The following is a 22,174-nucleotide window of genomic DNA, read 5'->3' as shown; positions in this document are numbered from 1 at the left end:
ATTCACATCTGTGAATTCATTTAGACAGTTTTCTTTAATTAACGATGAAGACACTACAGTTCTAAGTACCAGACAGAATCAGGGGGGAAAGAAAAACTGAAAAATAAGCATAACACTCTAAAGAAAACTTGGAAAAAGTGAATCTAAATAAAAATATAGACCTGGCCTGGTACCCATTACATATATACATCATACATATGGTATACACATATAAACAGTAAATGTTTTGGTAGCAATACAGACCATGCATTGGTCCTTTTGAACACAGATGAAGTAGCACCAGAAGGAGCGCCACCATCTTAAGATGATAAACCTAACTGCACACACATCAAATGAAAAAATATAGATGTATTTAATTTGGCCCACCCTGTAGCCAAGAGGTGTAAGGAAAGAACTTTGTAAGAAAAATGGTTCCGGGAACTATATTCTTAAGCAAAATAGCAAAATTCTAACAAGAAAAAAAAAAAAAGCACTAAAGATGTCCATACAAATTTTTCTGTTTACTGAATTTGTCCTATCACATGGTATCTTGATTAACATTGAGGAAATTGACAAAAAAAAAAAAAAAAACAGAGAGAGAGGTGAATAGCCAAACTAGGAAGACACCTCTCCAGCCATGCCTTATGTTTTTCTAATCATATTAGCTAATTCTAAGCTCTGGATTACTGATAAATTCATTAAAAGTAAGGTCAAACACCTCCAATATCATTCCACCTCCTCTCAGCATCTAATTTGATGCTTTGCTTACAAGTAGGGAAGAAATTCAATATGCCATCTGACCCATACCTTGTCTGTCCACCCTTAGGAGACTGATTTATAGAGCTGTGGAGGGACCCTCATGATCCTCTCTGGCTTGGCTTTAGAAATGACCAGTGGCACCAAGTGCTTAACTCATTGATGGTCTACTGATGACAAGGCTCTATTTGCCCTCCATGACTAAGCTTACAGAGTGAAAGTCTTTTCTCTTACTGTTGGCAAGGTCCTATTTCCTCATATCCCTAGAAGCATGTGCTTCTTCCTTTCGAATTTCTTAGCAACCTATATAAATGCAGCATTACCTCCAACGAACATATATGAGGTCCTAGGAACGCTGACTCTCCTGTCAAATCATTGCAAAGGATCGAGTTTCTATCTGGCCTCCATCCATTCTCCTTCCCATGCCTTCCAGAGGGTCTCATCTTTCCCCAGTCAAGCTCTCAATCTGTGGAGTGTTTCTAGTTTCAGTGCCTCCCCATGTGACGGACCAACCCATAGAGCTCTGCCAAAGCAGCTGGAATACTTTACATTCATCTCGTTTTTTGTGGCTTTGTCATCAGTGGATGATGACCTTCCATCCTCCCCCCCCATTTTGAAACCACCTGTAGTAAATAAAAATCAGTTTTCAACTACACGGCATACTGCCTTCAAGATGCAGGACTGAACAAAACAGGGCTTCAGCATTGTCAAATACTGTTTCTTACGGTTTAGTAAAACTGTTTAACACTTTAAAGATCTCAGATTTAAAAGACAGCTAGGAGGCAAGCATCAGGGAAAGAAAAGTTAAAAATCTCTACTTTTGGCTGGATGATTTTCGGAAAATTCAGTTTTTGCAGTCAACGTCAGTTCGTCAAGAGAGTCCCTGACCTTTGAAAGTTAGCAAGAAATAGCCACAAATGTAACATCAGTACTGAATTGTCATTATTGACTCAGGTGGTTGATCATTAATGGATTCTCTTCACTTTTAGCTGGTTCTAGGACCTTTTTTGTCCCCCCAGGATAAAGATATCATCAAAGTCATGGAACATATTTGTTCTTTCCACAAAGGAGAATTTTAAAACTCTGCCTAAAGTCTCTAAGAAAGAACACTGTGAAAGGTTGGACTCATGAAGAAAAAGCCACTAACTTATAGGTTAACCAGAGGCCACTAGAAGTCTCATTAATGTAAGCCCTTGGCTGGCCTACAAATACTTTGAAATGGATAAAAGCCAAGTCTCCCAAATAAGAACTGAGCACAAGCACTTAGCAGCTGAAGGTCAACCCCTCACGGAGACAGAGCATGTTTCCCTTAAATACCAGCAACTTCCAGTTTTAAACAGGTGAAGTTTGATACTACCAGCAAATCCAGCTCAGGGACCACTAGAAACAGCTTAAATAGGAGTGTCTTACCTTTATACTACATGACTCAACAACACAGATGAAAGGAACAGAAACCAAGAGGTGTTTTTTCTCGTCCGGTTCATTTCTTGTTCGAACCCGAAATATGTTAATAATCCCACATGCAGAGGTACCTTGGTAATACATATTTAAAGTTTAGGTTCCTTGAGAAATAACCACCTTTATAGGAAAGTGGGTGGGGCTGACTTTGTTCACTGATTATCTCTCCTTGACTACTTATGTCCTCAAGGGAAGAGAGCGGGACAGCTTGCTTCCTTCCTACACAAGCGAGAGTATGAGTCAGAATACTTGAAAAATAAGAGCTTGACTGAGAAAGTCGTTTTTATGAAAGGATACAAAAACAAAACAGTTTCATATCAGATTTTAAAAATCAGTGGTGTTCTCTCCTGATAGGAAATGATGTCATTCAGCAAGTTCCTTGAAAACAATGGGTTCTTATGACTACAGACTTATTTATCTTAGAAATTGATGAGCATGCAAATGCTTAGAATCTGCAATGGTGAACATTGTACAAGAGTCTGTGAGGTACATGTCATCTGGCTGAATTAACAGTAACACGGGCCTTAGCAGGGGAAGGGGTCCACTGATCTCTACTCCCTTTTGAGTCGAGTTGAGGGTGGGGGCGGGTGTCCCTGACCCGTTGACGCGAAGCCACATCGATGGCCCCCAACCCTGGCCCCTTCCTGGCAACCCCTCCCGCAACCAGGGAGCTCAGTCCTTCAGTGAAAGAGAATCTTGCTCCTCTCAACAGCAGGGCTGGGGATTCCTGATAGAGCGTTCACACGGACTCCAGGGGAGCCTGATACTAGACTTAATTCACTGAACTTTTAGGAAGTTTCCTGATCAACAGATTCAAAACTTCGTAGGCAATTTCTTTTAGTACATTCGTTGCCATTTCTCTTTCACGAGGGAAAAATTCCAAGATGTGTGTACTTTCCAAACAAGAAAAGGATTAACATTTTCACTGCTGGCTAGATGTTTTCCTAGCAGGTCATTATGCTTTGATGTGCTCTCTGCACTCTGGGTTTTATTAACTAATCACACACAGGCCAGTAGCCACCAGGGCGAATGGACCAAATTACATTCGGTTAAATAATGTTACACTGGACGTTCTCAGAAAACATGAGATAAGAGTCTTAAGGAAAAGTGACAATGTAGCCCTGGTCATTGTAAAAAACATGTTCTGGAATTTTAATTTCTGGTTAGAAATGAAAGACAAGTACTCACTTGTCTTACATCTTTCTTGAGACAACGCAGGAAATGAAAGATCCTAACGTGTGCAACAGGAAAAAAAAATTTGGTGGGAATGGAACAGGAAGTGGGGGAAGGGGGAGAAGAAAAGATCAACAGTCTCTAGTTTATTATGAATAGAAAGAAATTTCCAGAATTTACAAACACCCACATTATTCATTCCAAAGAGAGCTTTTGATTCAAAGGGATCACCCATGTCTCCTCCTCTTTACAGTATATACAAAGGAAGACACTGATTGCCTTTTCTTGTAATTTTGCTTCCATTCAATTGCCAATTTTAAGCTGACACTTGAAAATACCCAGCAGAATATATCCTTCTTCAGTTTCATTAACATGGCCTATTGCCTTACAGAAAAAAAAAAAAAAAAAAATACAAAATTAAGATCAATTCTTGTAAGGATCTCAGCTCAACATCAAGGCTATATTACAAGAGAGTATCAGCAAATAGAACTATACAATTGAGAACCAAAATCTATGGCACTATGATTCTTATTATATTACTTTTCTGAATTACAATCTTAAAACAAGGATCGTACCCTATTCTACTCTTGTTAGCCTTGTTTTAAGCATTTGCTCCACTCTTTACAATAGAACACTGTATACCTCAGTTCCACATCCCCCCAAAAAAAGATGTGCTGTAAGAAAAGTTACATTTTAATTAAAAAAATTACACATATAAATCAAAAACCTATGTTAAATATTTAATACTCTCTCCACCCAACACAACAGTTCCATAGGAAATAATTTACAATGATGCTCTGTCGTACACGGTTTCAGCAGCAGATGAAATGTGTCTTGTAAATGCAATGAGCGTAAACTCATTCTCTCGTGGCACGGTGGCCCATCAGCTCATGTGGCCAGCTAAGTCCTTAAGGTTGAAGATGAAGTTTATGCAGACTCATTGTTCTGGTGTCACAGTGCTTTTTTCTTGGCACGATAGACAACGTGCAGTTCAGTCAACAAACTCCTGAGGATTGTGTAAAGTAAACAAACTGAAATGGGTGCATCGTACCATCTACTGAGGAGGAAGATGTGAGGTCCTGGTTGTGAATCATGAAATATTTAGAGTCTGGGTACCCATGAGTTAAAGGAGGATTTGCTGAGGTCATTTAGGTCTTCATTCTGAAAAGAAAAATGAAAGAATCCGTCATCATCAGCATCTCAAAACACACGTTCAAACACTTCTTTAGGGTTTTTCTTTAAAAAGGGACAGTGGGACAGCATGGGATAAACTGAAGTTACAGGCACAAGCAGTACTGAGTACTTCAGAAAAATAAACAAACTGTATTTAACTTCTTTTTTTTCTTTCAAAATGCAAGAGTCTAAAGCAATCACAAAGTCACAATAGTCAATATTAAGTCAGCAAACCAATCGATGTGGTTTGGAGGTTTCAGAGGTTTAGCAACACAAAAACACGGAACACTTTGATGTTCTTATGATCAAAATAAAAACGTCCACTGCAGCTTTTGTGTAAAACAACTACAAAATATGGTAAGCAGGTTACCGTCACGCTATGCTTAATCTTCTTTTGATTAAAAGTCAAATGGAGATTTTAGAATTTGAAGTTGCATTATAAAATCTGAAATTGGTTTTTAAGTTGACATTAGTTGATAGGAAAATTCTAGATGCAAAAGAAATCTGAAATTGGTTTTTAAGTTGACATTAGTTGATAGGAAAATTCTAGATGCAAAAGAATATTTAAGCAAAAGAGACCTAGTTAATCATTACATTTAGAAAGGGGATTCTAATGTAGGTCTAACAGAGATAAGTTATTCTGGCAGAAACACAACATTTCTTCTACACAGTTTAAAAGTCAGATCACAATGAGTGTTACCCATTCCCCTCAGGAGGAGACCCCTTCTCAACCTTATAAAAGTCTCATTCGCTCTCAACATTAGATAGTCCTTCTGAGGGCCTTATTTTTCATGCATCCAAAAGGTATCTACAGAAACATCAATATTTATAGGATGTCCTGAGCAGGAGGAGGCACAGCAGAGCTAATCAATAAATACCTGTCAAATAAGTAAATGGTTGCATTAAGTACTATTGAGGCTACAATGGTGAATTCTGGTATAGGCTCTGCTTTCCAGAAATTCTATCAAGGAAGGTAAGCTTCATTCACAAATAGAGAGAATGCAAAGTTGAAACAGGGTGAATTCCACAAAAGGTGCAATAGGCAAAAAGCTGTTTATCAGTGGTCCCCAATCTTTTTGGCATCAGAGACCAGTTTCATGGAAAACAATTTTTTCCAGGGCTGCAGAGAAAGGATGGTTTTGAAGTGATTCTCATAAGGAGCATGCAGCCTAGATCCCTTGCATGCACAGTTCACAGTAGGGTTCACACTCCTATGAGGATCTAATGCTGCCACTGATCTGACGGCAGGCAGAGCTCAGGCGGTAGGCAGAGCCCAGGCGGTAATGCCAGCAATGGGGAGCAGCTGTAAATACAGATTAAGCTTCCCTGTCTCCCTCATCCATCAGGCACCACCTGATGTGTGCTCTAGTTCCTAATGGTCTACAGACCAGTAACAGTCCGTGGTCCAGGGGTTAGGTGCCTGCCCTAGATGTACAGAGGAGGGAAGAACATTTCTAGCTGGGAGTGTAAAGGAAGCACCTCACTGACACACTTGGCTTGGTTTGGAAGCCATGGAAGAGTCTGGAGATGTGGAAATGGTGTTTCAATGCTGGCATGTAGCAGGAACTCACTAAATATGAGTGGAAGGAATGAAAAGGACACGGCACACTTCCCATGGAGGCCACAGGACACAATAAGCCCCAGGAGGGATGAGCACACAGCCCTGGTTAGGCCACGTGAGGAAGGTAGTTTTGTCAGAACACGGAATATCTGCAAAGGGGAAAGAGGAGAGACGTCTACAAACGTAGGTTGTGTAGATGGTGAGGCACTGTGAATGACAGACCAAGACGTCTTTAAATAAGTGAAGGGGCCACAAGGACATGCTTTGTGATATGATCAGCACACAGCAGTAATGATCCATGTCCAGGACAAGGACAGCAGCAGACCTGAAAGTCCACACAAGGTAAATGTTGACCAATGCAAAATATTTTTCCCCTCTGCCTCTCGCTCTCCTCTTTGCAGGAGAGTATGGCTGGGACCCAGCAGCACTGATCGTCTACAGAACTGCTTTCAGGTAAGCTGAAATTTACCAGATGAGGATTCAAGTTTTACTAAGAGATTTCTGTTCATTTCACAGTATTAACTGCAGCCCTAAATGACAGATAAAGTCTATGTTTCTACTTACAAATAAAGACTTGACATGGAGACATCAAGGTAAAAACAAACAAACAAAAAAGCACACCAGGCTTATCTCTTTTATTATCAAAGAGACAGGATTTACTTCACGTGGTTGCTACAAGTGAAACAATAACCTAGCCTTTCTAAAACCCCAGAGATCTTACTTACTTTCAAGTTTCTTCTGAACCTATATTGCAATCTATCAAAATGTTCCTACCAGGATATCTATGTACAGCTTAACACAGTTTCATACATCCTAAAATTAGGTAAGAAGGCCATGTTTTATTAAAAGGCCTGAGACAAACATGCTGCCAATTTAAAAAGTCAAGGGTATGCTTTTGATTTTACATCTGGCTCTTATCCAGAAGAGCTGAATGAACAGCTTAGCACAGGAGCAAACTATAACCAGTTGTGTCATCACACGTGCCAACCTGCATGGATGCACAAGGGTGGAAATTGGGGCCCCTTTGAGGAGAGGAAAAGAAAAATATATGGTCCCTGGAGCTGAAATCTATTGCTGTGGACCACACACACATACCCTTGCACCCTTGAAACCATCCTAGTAATTTTCCACAAGCAGTATGTTCAAAGGGCAAGAAATCAAAGGATATATCAATTCCATCATATACTGTCCCCTCCAAAAAATTTCGGCATACTACTTTTCAAGGCCTTTATCATAAATCCTGATCTACACAGGCCTCAGTCACTAATGCTATCTATCAGTGCTAGCTAGTCTAGGAATAAGGTAAGTAAGAAAGTGGTAGGTAAGGCTGACATGGAGGGGATAGGAACAGAAGCTATCAATAAGCAAGACAGGAAAATTTAAAGGGACAGTCTGAAGTTTGCCCACTGTTTATTTTTGTGCAAGGGTGTGTGTGTGTCCTTACATAAAGTTTAGCTACTGAGTAAACAAGACAGATTTTTCACAAAGATCCTCAGTGAGGACTCTTGCACACAGCCACCTCAGATCTGCATACTTATTCCAAGCATGCAGCATTGTTCAAAGCATTTTTGGAATGCCTTCTTCAAGTCCCCTTTCTTTCTTGCAAGTGCCTTCTCAGCTTTGGGCATACCCTTTTGAATGGTCTCTATAGCAGCCAGTTTGGCCCTTGCAGGGCACATCTGATCTTTGGAGACAGTCAAAAAGCTTTGAGACCCAAATATGGTGAATAAAAGAGCTGATTAAGCTGGGTAATGGTTCCCAGTGAGGTATTATCTAAAGCCAAAGAACTCCAAAACTAAAGTTCCAAAAACATCACTGTAGAGTTTTGTTGGAAAGAACAGTCCTAACTTTACAGATAGGCCTTAGCAGATGCCTCATGGGACTTCAGTTTATCTGTCTATATGCCTACCACTACACACTTGCAATCCATAAGGGCTGAGCTTAAATAAAGCAACCCACTTGAAGAAGGGCAACCATGCAAATTTATTTGCATGCATGGCATGATATAGTGACTAAACGACCAAAATAGACATCTATGAATGTATATTCATACATTTTCGCAACTTGGAAATACACCCATCCATTCTAAGCTCCCAAGTCATTAAATGCAATAAACATCTGTTGAGTGACACAAATACAATGGTAAAGACTGTAATACATACTGAAAAAGAAGACATGGGTAATGTGTGCTTAATGCACTTTATATATACAATTTCAAGACTCCCAATCAACCACACAAGGCAAACATTGCTAGGATGTTTTACAAAAACTCATTTGTAGCACTCATAAACTGGAAACAAGAAAAAGCAAAACAAATCCTTGGAGAAGAACTGTGCAAATATCAAATGGTGATGTTCCTGTGATATATTCTCTCGAGTTACATCACTGGGGAATAACTTTTGAACCCAGAAATACAATGCACCTGTCACAAGATTTAGTAGCAGGAAATTACATTTTGACAAAAATTTCATCACCACATCAGCATCTATGGTCCACATGTGTCTTCTCACAGGATAAAATACGCCTAATCCTGTTGGCAGTAATGAAAAATGTAATTTTTAAAGCATTATCAAATAAGTCAACACTTGACTATGCTACTTGAGACCTATGGATTATTGCATTATTGTATCCAGTAGGAATTTACATCTCCTGGACTCGACCCACTTAAACTCTGCTGGCTAGAGCTGAAAAACAAATAAAGCTTCTGCTTCCTTTCACACTGTCTCAGCCTACTGATTAGTCTCCACTGGGTGAGCAGCTGAAACAGCATACAGTATGATATAAGCACAAAAGAAGGATCTGCTCCTTTCCAGCAATGCATTTTTAGTCAAACCCACTGTCTAAAAGTTTTTATGTTGTATTTAAATACCTTGAAACTTCCTGCCAACTTGGTAAGTGCAACATAGTTGAAATACCTGGTTAGAACATCACTTTCTACTTTACTAAGAAAACAGAAGTAAAAATATTGTAAGTTGCTGGGCTGTTGTCATGCACTAAAATGTAGCCAGAAAGAAACTCTTCCTCATCCAACTATGGCTGGGGAAAAAAAAAAAAAGAGTATAGTAATGACTTTTCTTCAATGGAGATCATTGTTTGAGATCTTACACTGTAGACTCAACTAGAAAAATTCATATAAATAAATTCCTCCACTTGAAGAAATGTGTCAAACAGCATATTTCTCTTTCACTTAACATAAACAGCTGTGACTGAAAACAAAAAAAACCTTAAGCATAATAAAGAAAATTTATAAGAGACAGTAAATGTAAGGAAGGTATAAACATAATTCATTATAATCATTATAATTCCTGTCACCTAAGGAAAACTACTATTTAGCAATGGTTCTGATTCTACTATTTACTTAAAATTTTTGAACTTTTAATATTCTATATCTAATGTCAAAGATGTTTAAGTAGCGAGGAAGATAATGCTTTAATAGATTTAATATTTAGATCTTTCCCATTCTGAAAAATCTGCGATAACCAACTTTTTAAACCTTTTTAAACCTTCTTGGTATTTTAACCCCTTTCCCATCCTCCCAATTCATTGTGTATAGGGAGAAGTATGATAATTTAAAAGCAGAAAAAAAAAAAAAAAAAAACCCTCTGGCTTCTTGGGTTTGTTTTCCAAATGCCTAAGTCCTTAAGGAAATGGCACATGCAAAATATTTAGAAAAATTGGTGGGGGCATAGGGGAACTCCTTTCAGAGGAGAAGATTACCTTTGATTGGGATTAGAAAAAGAAAGAAGGTGGAAGGGATGTGAGAGCAGAGAGGTTGGTGGGGAGCTCTGTACCTTGCAGGATGCTGAACACGGCACCGCTAATATTTCTCTATATCCTGTCTTCCCAGGTTTGTTAATTTCTTTTTCACACAGTTATATTCAACTGTGTACTATTAACCATGACCACAGTTCATTTCTTCGGCTACCCCACTGATGCTCATGCAATTAATTCACAGTCACGTAGGGACATGAGAGTTGGACCATAAAGAAGGCTGAGCACCGAAGAATTGATGCTTCTGAAGTGTGGCGCTGGAGAAGACTCTTGAGAGTCCCGTGGACAGCAAACAGATCAAACCAGTCAACTCTAAAGGAAACCAACCCTGAATATTCATTGGAAGGACTGAAGCTGAAGCTCCAATACTTTGGCCACCTAATGCAAAAGAGCGGACTCATTGGAAAAGACTCTGATGCTGGGAAAGATTGAGGCCAGAAGGACAAGGGGGCAACAGAGGATGAAATGGTTTAATGCCATCACTGACTCAATGGACATGAGTTAAAGCAAACTCCAGGAGATGGTAAAGGGCAGGGAATCCTGGCATGCTTCCATGGGGTCACATGGGGTCACAAAGAGCGGGACGCAACTGAGCAACAACACATGGCCAATTTAAAACTGACCAAAGCCTTCTAGAATGCTTCCGTATAATAAAACACCTTAGAAAACACTGCAAAATTACTGTTTTAAAGTGTACCTGAAACCTGAAAAACAGGCCCAGTAGTTCCTTTTTAAATCATCAGCATCAAATACATTTATAGTCCTGGTAGTGTACCATGTATTCTCAGATGGATAAGAAAGAGCAGGGATCTGTCTGATGGACTGTGTGAAAGCCCTTATGCAAGGAATTTCCTGGCTCAGAGTTTGGCTTGTATGTGCGCTTGATGGTAGCATCTAAGGCGGAAGCAGAGTTACCAGCCCAGCTACCCAAGGAACAGAGAATTAAATCCAGACAGCTTCAAGTTTCGGCCAGGGGGACTGTCTCTCTGCTTTTCACAAGGTACTAGTGGAAGTGTGTGGGCAACCTGAGACTTTGGGAAAAGACAGATCTAAGTAGTGAAAAAATATTCTCTTTTAAAGCCTTCAGACCATAATGACCAAAAAGAAGGAAAAAAAAAAAATCAAGTGAGGATTGAACTCAAGAAGTCAAGTCGGAAGTAAGACCCAAGGTATTTGCTACTTTATGTTGAAAGGAGACAGCCATTTTAGCTAAAGAAAGGCAACCAACATCTTTCAAAATAGGCCAGAAGTGAGCTGGAAAGACTTGGTTTCATGGTCTTAAATGGCAAAGGGTAACCGACCGGCCAAGCCAGTGCTTTAATGGAGCTGCTTAAATAGCAGTTTTGCCCAGTGCGAGTCACATGGGGGAGGGCTGGTGAAAATAACACGGTTGCTGGCCAGCCCTTCCATGGCGCAGAGTTGCCAAGGAAAGAAATTCAGGGAGAGCTGCCAACATGTGAGAGGCCATCTCACTCCAGCTTCCCTTTTGTCCCAGGGAAAGACCTTCTGGCAGGGCTGGTGACTTCAGGAGACCACCAATGAAGACAGACACACGTATTATGCACAGGAAAGAAGAGAGGGAGGGACCAAGACACTGCCCATTGCGCCTGTGGGCTCCCGCTGTGGTCCAGCCGGCTGATGCTGTCAGTAGCATGGATGTCTCCTTCCCCAGCAACACAGGGGCAGAAGACGAAGGGGCTGAAAACTTTTCAAGAAGGCTAGGGAGCTATGGAGAAGACGATTTAAACAATGACAACATATGGTCTTCAACCATGAAAAGCACTCCATCAACGATCTACTAAGGAAATCTGAATAAATATTCAGAAATCTTTGAAGCCAAAGACTAATCACTTCAGTTAGTACCCATATTTTCTTAAAGACAGAGCATGCTGATAAAGCCAAAGGTAATTAAAACGTAAAGCAAAGGGGGTGTCAACACCCTAATAGTCTCCCCCACTAAATATGAACCCAAATGCCTCAAATCTCTCTTCTGCCAAAATTCTAATCTATCCCCATGTAGTAATATATGAAAATCAAAGCAGAGGAAATCAGAGAAACAATCCCTCTAACATTTCAAGTCAGATCACCTGTGCTGGGGGACAGGAAGTTTTCATTTTCACAGAGCTCAACTAAAATAAACCTGTTACTTGAAGACATGAAAATAATATGATCTCATCTTCCCTACCTGAGGAAGAAGGTCATAAACGTTACTGTCTTCCGCTTTCATGGGAGATCTTTCTGCAGTATATTCTCCCCAACAGGAATTACAATTGCACCTCTGAGGTTTATATTGTAATTTCATACCAGTTTTGTTTGTTTGTTTGTTTGTGTGTGTCATGTTCAAAAGTATGAGACATAGCTTTTACTTGGCTCTGATACAAATCTATAGACTTAAATGACAATCACTTCATTTACAATGTGGTGTAGAAAGAGTAAAAAAGTGTTTGCAAGACCGTTTCTATTAATTAGGCAAAAGGAAAGCAGGTAAACCTCATCCCCTTGCCTTTATTTTTTTCTGTTAAACACTAAATAGATGTCACAGTCTATGCCCACTCCCTAGAGTCTTCTCATAAACTGAAAGAAAGCAAGCGCCTGAGTGTACCTTCCAGTAACTGTCCGGCTGCTCAGTTGTTCCTTATCAGCCATCATCAGCTTTTCTGTAACAGCCCAGGAACAAGAGTATAGAACAAGCATTCTCACAGATGGCCCTAGGTCTGCAGAGGGCTGAGGCAAGGATCATTAACGCCACTGACATCACTTTTGGCAGCCAGAGAAAAGGGAAAACCTGTGTTTAATCTATTTCCTACTCACCACAAGTTTTAGTCGGAGTCCCCGATAATATGGGTTGCGGTTGACTTTATGGAAGAACTTGGTAATGCAAGAAAAATGTACTGAATTGAACAAGCATCTTTCAAAGGAACCACGAGGTACCGCAGCCATGTGGCCCTGATCTCCCTTCTGTAGGTGTTTTTTGGTCATTAAACTGGCCTAACAGAGAACAGGGCCATTGCCAGCTGGTCCTAGGTGGGTCAAACTCAGTAGAGGACTTTCCCTACTACATGCATCTGATTAACATCTCCTGAAACACATCATTGTAAATCACAAATAAAAAGGACTTAGCCTTTGTCTTCCTTCTTTTTGCTTTGAGTATATCAAGGGGAAGCGTTGGGGAGAATTCATCTGGGATTTTTGGCAGTTAAGTATGCGTGAGCATGCTCAGTTACTCAGTCATGTCGTACTCTCTGTGACCCCAGGGACTGGAGCCCGCCAGATCCCTCTGCCCGTGGGATTTCCCAGGCAAGAATACTGGAGTGGGTTGCATTTCCTTCTCCAGAGGATCTTCCCAACATAGAGATGGAACTCGCCTCTCTTGCTTCTCCTGCACTGGCAGGCAGATTCGTTACTACTGCACCATGTAGTTAAGTTAGGTATTTTTCTTTTTTTCCTTAAGCAGCCTAAATAATGAAGAAACACTCTCTGAAACCAACTGTTTCCCTTGAGTTGCCGCTACCTGAGTGATATGCGAATACTCTGTAAGCAATCTTGAGTTCTAAAATGTAGTTTAGGACACTCCATCCAGAAAGGTTATTTTGAGAATGAAGATAGAGCCATTACATGGTTGTTGCATTTTTTTAAAGACTGATCAATTTTATCTCAGGACTTATTTCCAAGTTAAACTTAAAAAAGAAAAAAAAAACCAAAAACTAAGAATGTACATTCTCTCTTCTGCTTTTCTTCCCTCCGTAATTTTGGGCAAGTTATGAACTCTTGTAAACTTCTGTGTTGTCACCCATAACATAGGCTAACAGTGCCCATTCTATAGGGTCATCTCTTGAGGTTCAATGAGATAAATACATGAAAAGTTCTCATCATTGTGCCTCACACATAATAAGCCCCAGACATTAACTCTTACTGGTGCTATTCTCATGAAGAACTAGAAATCCTTGGATCTCATATCCCCTCCTGATAACCTGAACACATAGCAGCCAAAAATGTCCTGGTGGGAGAAGGAAGCAACAGGGAAGCCACAGACCAGATGGCGGCCAAGAACGGAACCTGAAGTCAAGATTAGGAGGTGTCTTGGGAAGAGAGAAAAGTTACTTCAGAGAGAAGGTGGGTATGGGGGAAAGGCCAGAACAAAACATAAAAGTAGTAAAAGTAGTAGCAGTAAAATGCTCAAATAGGACCTTGTGAGATGAAGTCCTTGACCTTTAGACAAAAAGTCTTGTCCTCAGACAAGACAAATACCTGCTTACCTACTGAATACAAAGGGAACAGCTCCACTGAACACTGGGATAAGCAGCACCAACAGGTCTTTGAACAGCTCTTCAGTGGATGCCATCTACAGAAACATCACAGAAAGGCCACTTCTACTGCTTGCCAGGAAGAAATTAGAAGCTTGAAGATCCCCACCCTATCTAAGTCAGCTAAGGAAAAGATTTATACATGAAAGAATTTACAAAGAGTTCTCATGGAGAGGCTTCAATGGATGTTCACTGGGACTCTTAGGCACTCTCTCCAGGTGCTAAAGCATATTTCTAATTGTTGGGGAAGGGACTGAGTGGCTGTTGTTTCCGAATTCTTTTCCCCAATCTCTCAACTGAACAGGAGAGTGAGGCCAATGCTGCTTCAGGAACTTGACGAAAAACAAATTGCTGCCAGATGCACGTCTAATTGTTGGCAGCTGGAAAAGGAAGGGAAGACATCAGAAAGATGATCTGGAATAATTGATAATGGACACATCAGTCGCATCTCTAAGGTCTTTGAAGAGGTAATGCAGATTTCTAATCAACTGCAAACACTTCTTTATTGTCTTGGATAAGGGGGCAAAACTCTTCCAGTGGAAAAGGGGGGGCTGACCTTTCATGCGCTGACCCCAAGCTCCTGGTCCTCCACTTTCATCTTTTAAGTCTCACCGCCACTGTGCTCATTCTTCCCTCTTTTCTTTCATTATCGGACGTCTCAACCTTGTCATTTTTGACTTGGAAAATGATATTTGCTGAAAATTCCCTACCAGCGTGCTAAATTAAGTACTTCATGCCAGTTCAGGGCTGAACTAGAAGCGTTCTGAAGACAGTTGGGCCAAGTTCTTAATGAAGATGCAGTAACAACTCTTAAGGAATCCTTATGAAGAATATTTATTGGGGGCTCTGAGGTGATCCCAGTCCCAAAGGAAATAAATGGGGTCTGTGAAGGTGAGCCCCAGGCCCACTGGAGTACCAGGCAAAAGTCACCCGGACTTTAGCTAAAAGGTACTTGTGGGGCTAAGCCTACTTCTCACGCCTGAGACCTTCTAGCCTCCATGTATTCCATGAAGTCTCTAGAGCAATAATTCTCAATTTGAATGGGTAGGGATAATCCCCCCCCGCCGTCAAGGGACACTTAACAATGCCCGGAAACACTTTTGGTTGTCACAGGTGAAGTTCAAGTAAGAGAGAAGCTGTTGATATTTAGTAAGTAGAGACCAGAAGTGAAAAGTGTTAGTCGCTCAGCTGTGTCCCAGTCTTTGCAATCCTATGGACTGTAGCCTGCCAGGCTCCTCTGTCCATGGAATTTTCCAGACAAGAATACTGGAGGGGTTACCCACTCGCTTCTCCAAGGATCAAACCCCAATCTCCCACACTGTGGGCAGATTCTTTACCATCTCAGCCACCAGGGAAGCCCAAACGGAGACCAGGAATATACCAAGTATCCTACAGTGCACAGGCCACCTGCAACAAAGAATTGCTGTTATTGTTGTTTAGTCACTCGGTCGCGTCTGACTCTTTGCAACTGTGGTCCACCACGCTCCTCTGTCCATGGGATTCTCTAGGCAAGAACGCTGGAGTGAGTTGCCATTTCCTTCTCCAGGAGATCCTCCCAACCCAGGGATCAAACCCACATCTCTTGCATTGGCAGGCTGGTTCTTTACCACTGAGTCACCTGGGAAGCCCACAGCAAAGAATCACCTGGCCCCAAATGTCAGTTGAGCTGAGTCTGAGGAAACCTGTTCTGAAGTTATTGCTGTAGCTGAGGGAATGGAGGAAAACACACACATGCTTATCAGCTGTTTCTGGAAATCCCACCAGTTTTAGGGAAGAATCGGAGGGAAGAAGTGCTCTTGGTTCTGAGGCTTTATTTCTGATTGTCACACCATGACCTGAGTCCCAAAGGCACCTCCCAATTTATCACTGATGGGAAGTTCCCTCTACTGTGTCCTGCAGCCTCATGACCTAGAAGACATCTAGTTAATCTGATTAACCAGCCCTACCCCGTGTTTGCCTCTGTCCCTGCTCCAAAGGACAACAGGAATCTTCTGGATACAACGAACAAAGATGACTGAAGAGGGGAGATTAGCAGGATTGCTGAGGCCAAAGCAACAGATCTAGGGGAAGACTATCACGGTCTGATGATGCTCCTCTTGTTCTGACCCACAGGAGAGAGAGCAACCCCACAAGGAAATGCATCTGAACACTCCCAGGTCTGTATCTCCACCCAGCTGAGCCAGGACCTTCTGTCTGGTCTTGAATGAGTCATTTGATCTCATTTTACCTCCATAGTACAATGAAGTGGAGAAAACACCTGTTTTCACAATCACTTGCAAAGCTCCACTAGATAACAAGAGAAGGACATTGTGAAGCAGAAGACAGTTCCTTATGTGGCTTGTGACTATTAGTCCTGCTCATTGCCCTTCAAATATCTGGGAGGAGAAAAAAAAAATTAAGGATTAGGTCCCCTCTATTCCAGAGTTAGTCAACTTTTAAATTAAAGCCACTAACTTTGCTCTCTCAGGGGTGACTCCTAAGTCACAAAACTTGTTTCCCACACGTTGTTCTCACTTTATGAAATAAATATCCACCTTGGAAGATGATTTATTACCAAAAAAAAAAAAAAAGTCAAAGTACAAGACTGAGATAGAAACAGCAACTGGAATTTCTAAATATAAGATGTGTTCCCAGGAAGACACTTTTAGGTCTGTTTTCCCTCAACTTGAAGAAAAATAACAGAGGAGGTGGAGGAAGAGGGCAGGGCACATGTACCACCATCCATGAGAGAATTCGGGGTTCAAAATTCTAAAATCTAGACCATGAGCAGAAAGAACAAATTAATTTCCAGGTAGTTAAATACAGATTTTTTTCTGATAAAACTTTGTGATAGTAATAAGAACAGATCCTCTTTTCAATACTGGCCCCAGAAGCTGCTAAGGTCCTAAGATACACAAAGGAAACAATAGCTTCTATTCTTTCTTGACTGTAGTCTGAGCTGCTGACAAAATGCCTTCAAAATAAAACCAAACCACACAATTTCACCATTACTATCCACCAGGGACAGGCTATAATTAACACTTAATTAACAGCTCTATGATGAGCTTTGCTGAATTCTGCTCAAAAATTGCCTTACATTTTTTTCCATAAAACCAAATCACCGGTGGACAATGGCCTACCTGTTTACTTGGCTTCTCCACGCTTTCCTTCCTCAAGAATCAGTTAAAGAAGAATGGGACTAGGTTGAGGTCCAGACCAAGACGGATTCTTCAGAGATGCTTGTCTTCCAACTTTTAGCTCTCCTCACTCCCAACCATCAGCAGTTCCTAACAGAGACCCTAACACAGCCACTGACTTAACACACATCATGTCTTCTTGGAACCTCCCTAGCGAACTTCCAGTAGAAATAAAAGCCCTTGCAGAGCCTTTCAACAGAGGTGCAAGCACTGGGAACACCCAGATCCTTGCTAAGTCCCTTTCTACAGGAATTAGCTGGAGAAAGTCAATAGGAAAGTGACTTGAGAACCACTGCACATAAGTAAATAAGCTGGGACCCTTCTCCACGGTGGCCTTCTGCCCCTGCCTTTCATTCAGTGGTTTATTAGCACTTGTTCCAGAGACAGAGCCAAGAAATATAAGAAAAACTCAACAAATAGTAAACTCATACAATATCACTTATATGTAGTGAACTCATACAGTATCACTTATATGTGGAATCCAAAATATGATACAAATGAACTTATTTACATAAGAGAAACAGGTTCATAGACTTAGAAAACCAACTCATGGCTACCAAAAGAGAAAGCAGAGGAGAGATAAATTAGGAGTTTGGGATTTGCAGAAACACACTACTATATGTAAAACAGATCAACAGCAAGGTCCCACTGTATAGCACAAAGAACTATATTCAATATCCTGTAATAAACCGTAATGGAAAAAAATATGAAAAAGAATATATCTATGAATCACTTTGTTGTACACCAGAAACTAACACAATATTATAAATCAACTATACCTCAATTTTTTAAAAAGTCCACTTAGCAAGTTTTTCCCACCTGAGAGTTCTATCAAAGTGGTAAGGAGGATGTTACAATCACTAAGCAAAATACACATATGGATGACAATGATCCCAACTTTTGTTTTAGACACCCCATTCCTATAGGCAACTTCCACTGCATGATCAAGTCACTGTATAAAGGTCTCTTGGATTAATAGGAACAGAACAGTCACCAGTCCCAGGCCTGATATTATGGGGACTTCCCAATGGCTCATCAGATAAAGAATCCACCTGCCCATGTAGGAGATGCAAGGGACATGAGTTCAATCCCTGAATGGGGACGATCCCTTAGAGGAGGAAATGGCAACCCACTCCAGTATTCTTGCCTGGAAAATTCCATGGATAGAGGAGTCTGGCAGGCTACAGTCCAAAGGACTGGAAAGAGTCAGACACAACTTAACAACTGAGCACAGTGGTACCTTGACCGTGTGGTTAGATAAGAGTTAAAATGATCACTAAATGATTTGCCTGAGCTCACAAAACTGGTTAGTAGTAGCATGGAGGTAAGATGGAGTCTCTCCATCCACATTCTTTCTAACCATGAGTCACTGAACTCTCAATAGCCCAACTCTTTAGAAAAGCAAAATAGAAAAAGAAGATAGGATAGTATTCCATATATATATGTGCAAAACAAACTCTGTGGCAGTCCAGTCACTCAGCTACAAGCAATGGGTTTCTTTAGGTGATGGACGCTAATACAGAGCAGAAAAAGACCTCCTCTAAAGCCTCTGAAGACTATACATTTGTTGTAACTGAAGATTACACAGCAATTTAGTTTGAAATCTTTTAACATCATGGGTATGAATAGAAACTGAGATAGAAGAATACTTGCTAAAAATATTTCTGCTTTTGCAGTACCATGCCTGACTTTGACCTCCACTGTTAAGGCATACTAGAGAAAAGTACAGAAAAAAATAAATCACAAAGAGAGAAAATAAAGCAGTGCTTGTCTCATTTTAATGTGCTTAGGGTCTCCTGATGATCTAGTTAACAATAATGATTCTGAATCTCTAGGTTTGGAGTGGGGCAGGCCCCAGATTCTGCATTCCTAACCAGCTCCCAGGTGATGCCAGGGCCACTGATGAGAGGACCACACTTCAAGGAGCAAAGGAGTGGTGATAGTGGTATAATTGTTAAGTTGCGTCTGAGTCTTTTGAAACCCCATGGACTGTAGCCCGCCAGGTTCCCCTGTCCACAGGATTTCTTAGGCAAGAATACTGGAGTGATTGCCATTTGCTTCTCCAGGGAATCTTCTCGACGTAGGAATAGAACCCACATCTCCTACACTGGCAAGTGGAGTCTTTACCACTGAGCCATCAAGGATTACACACTGAATCAAAATATGCTTCCACTTTCCCCATAAGAAAATTAAAGATACCAAGGGAACATTTCATGCAAAGACAGGCTCGATAAAGGACAGAAATGGTATGGACCTAACAGAAGCAGAAGATATTAAGAAGAGGTGGCAAGAATACACAGAAGAACTGTACAAGAAAGATCTTCACGACCAAGATAATCATGGTGTGATCACTCACCTAGAGCCAGACATCCTGGAATGTGAAGTCAAGTGGGCCTTAGAAAGCATCACTATGAACAAAGCTAGTGGAGGTGATGGAATTCCAGTTGAGCTATTTCAAATCCTGAAAGATGATGCTGTGAAAGTGCTGCACTCAATATGCCAGCAAATTTGGAAAACTCAGCAGTGGCCACAGGACTGGGAAAGGTCAGTTTTCATTCCAATTCCAAAGAAAGGCAATGCCAAAGAATGCTCAAAGTACCGCACGATTGCACTCATCTCACATGCTAGTAAAGGAATGCTCAAAATTCTCCAAGCCAGGCTTCAGCAATATGTGAACCATGAACTTCCAGATGTTCAAGCTGGTTTTAGAAAAGGCAAAGGAACCAGAGATCAAATTGCCAAAATCCGCTGGATCATCAAAAAAGCAAGAGACTTCCAGAAAAATATCTATTTCTGCTTTATTGACTATGTCAAAGCCTTTGACTATGTGGATCACAAGAAACTGTGGAAAATTCTGAAAGAGATGAGAATACCAGACCACCTGACCTGCCTCTTGAGAAACCTATATGCAGGTCAGGAAGCAACAGTTAGAACTGGACATGGAACAACAGACTGGTTCCAAATAGGAAAAGGAGTACGTCAAGGCTGTATATTGGCACCCTGCTTATTTAACTTCTATGCAGAGTACATCATGAGAAATGCTGGGCTGGAAGAAGCACAAGCTGGAATCAAGATTGCCGGGAGAAATATCAATAACCTCAGATATGCAGATGACACCACCCTTATGGCAGAAAGTGAAGAAGAACTAAAAAGCCTCTTGATGAAAGTGAAAGAAGAGAGTGAAAAAGTTGGCTTAAAGCTCAACATTCAGAAAACGAAGATCATGGCATCTGGTCCTATCACTTCATGGTAAATAGATGGAGAAACAGTGGAAACAGTGTCAAACTTTATTTTGGGGGGCTCAAAAATCACTGCAGATGGTGATTGCAGCCATGAAATTAAAAGACGCTTACTCCTTGGAAGGAAAGTTAGGCCAACCTAGACAGCATATTGAAAAGCAGAGACATTACTTTGCCAACAAAGGTCCATTTAGTCAAGGCTATGGATTTTTCCAGTGGTCATGTATGGATGTGAGAGCTGGACAGTGAAGAAAGCTGAGCGCCAAAGAATTGATGCTTTTGAAATGTGGTATTGGAGAAGACTCTTGAGAGTACCTTGGACTGCAAGGAGATCCAATCAGTCCATCCTAAAGGAGATCAGTCCTGGGTGTTCATCGGAAGGACTGATGCTGAAGCTGAAACTCCAATACTTTGGCTACCTCATGCGAAGAGTTGACTCACTGGGAAAGACCCTGATGCTGGGAAGGATTGGGGGCAGGAGGAGAAGGGGACGACAGAGGATGAGACAGCTGGATGGCATCACCGACTTGATGGACAGGAGTTTGGGTATACTCCTGGAGTTGGTGATGGACAGGGAGGCCTGGTGTGCTGCAATTCATGGGGTTGCAATGAGTCGGACACGACTGAACTGAACTTAACTTCCCCGTGAGCATTAATTCATCCTCCAAAATCTCTCTGAAGAACAAGGATGATTCCACGTGCTGGTATCTCATCCCTAGAACCATCAATGTGTGCAGAGGAAGACCCGGAAGTAGCACATTGGATAGTATCAGGGGACGAGGCAAAGCCACCATGACTTAAAGGAATCAACATTTGAGAAAAAACTGAAAAATAAACACAAAAAGGTAGTCTGTGTGTGCTAATAATCTCCATTCAGGTCAACAGGCAGTAGGAAATTGATCCCCATTTCTACAGAAAGGCAAGCATCCCTGAGTCAAGAATATGGCCATCAGTCTGATTTATCAGGTAGTCAGTTATCAGATTCCATTTCCCTATCCATGAAGTTTCACAGGAATGCAATGCCTTCATTATTAGATGGCAGCTTCATTCCCTGGGCTGGACCCTGTGCTCTGACCAGAAGGTACAAGTTTACTGGTCTAGAACAGAAGCCCAGGCAAGGCAAGCATAGATTTCTAGTGGCTTGAGGAAATAGCAGGAAAATGATGAGGTGGCCAGAGATAATCTCCAAGAGCTAATTCCACGGGGCATGGCAGTTCACATGCTGTGCCTTTCACACAAGTTGCTGCACCAACCATTTGGGACAGAGAACGTATTTTGCTAAGATCTCTGGGAGACAACAGGATGGGAAACTGCTGTTGGACCCACGTGGACACTGCACTGTGGAAGACTTTAGGGCCCACCCCCCACCCCCAGTGCCACCTATCGGGGACTCAGGCACCTGAACAACCTCGAACAACATCAGTGAGTTTCTGGTAAAATGCCATTAAAAGCACCGAAGTCACTAGCCTGTAGCAAGGCTTAACTGAGAGGGAGACTATAGAACATGTGATGCAGACTCTGACAACTGAGCCAATTACAGAACAATTCATTCATTCCACCCAGTAGCTGGAAGCCACCAGAAAC

The 22,174-nt window shown here is 41.3% G+C and overlaps 1 protein-coding gene across 1 annotated transcript in view; it reads right to left on the bottom strand.

Annotated features, from left to right (window-relative positions):
- Positions 1-15: 15 nt before the first annotated feature.
- Positions 16-22,174, bottom strand: part of IRS1 (insulin receptor substrate 1) — a 67,337-nt gene continuing 45,178 nt past the window's right edge. The window contains exon 2 of the mRNA XM_040228469.1: positions 16-4,527. The gene's annotated coding sequence lies outside the window, so the exon portion shown is untranslated. The remainder of the gene's footprint in view (positions 4,528-22,174) is intronic.

Source organism: Oryx dammah, unplaced genomic scaffold (assembly GCF_014754425.2).
Source record: "Oryx dammah isolate SB20612 unplaced genomic scaffold, SCBI_Odam_1.1 HiC_scaffold_27, whole genome shotgun sequence".
In the NCBI taxonomy this organism is placed as follows: Eukaryota; Metazoa; Chordata; class Mammalia; order Artiodactyla; family Bovidae; genus Oryx; species Oryx dammah.
The sequence above is the reverse complement of the archived record's forward strand: the minus strand, read 5'-3'. Positions and strand labels throughout refer to the sequence as shown.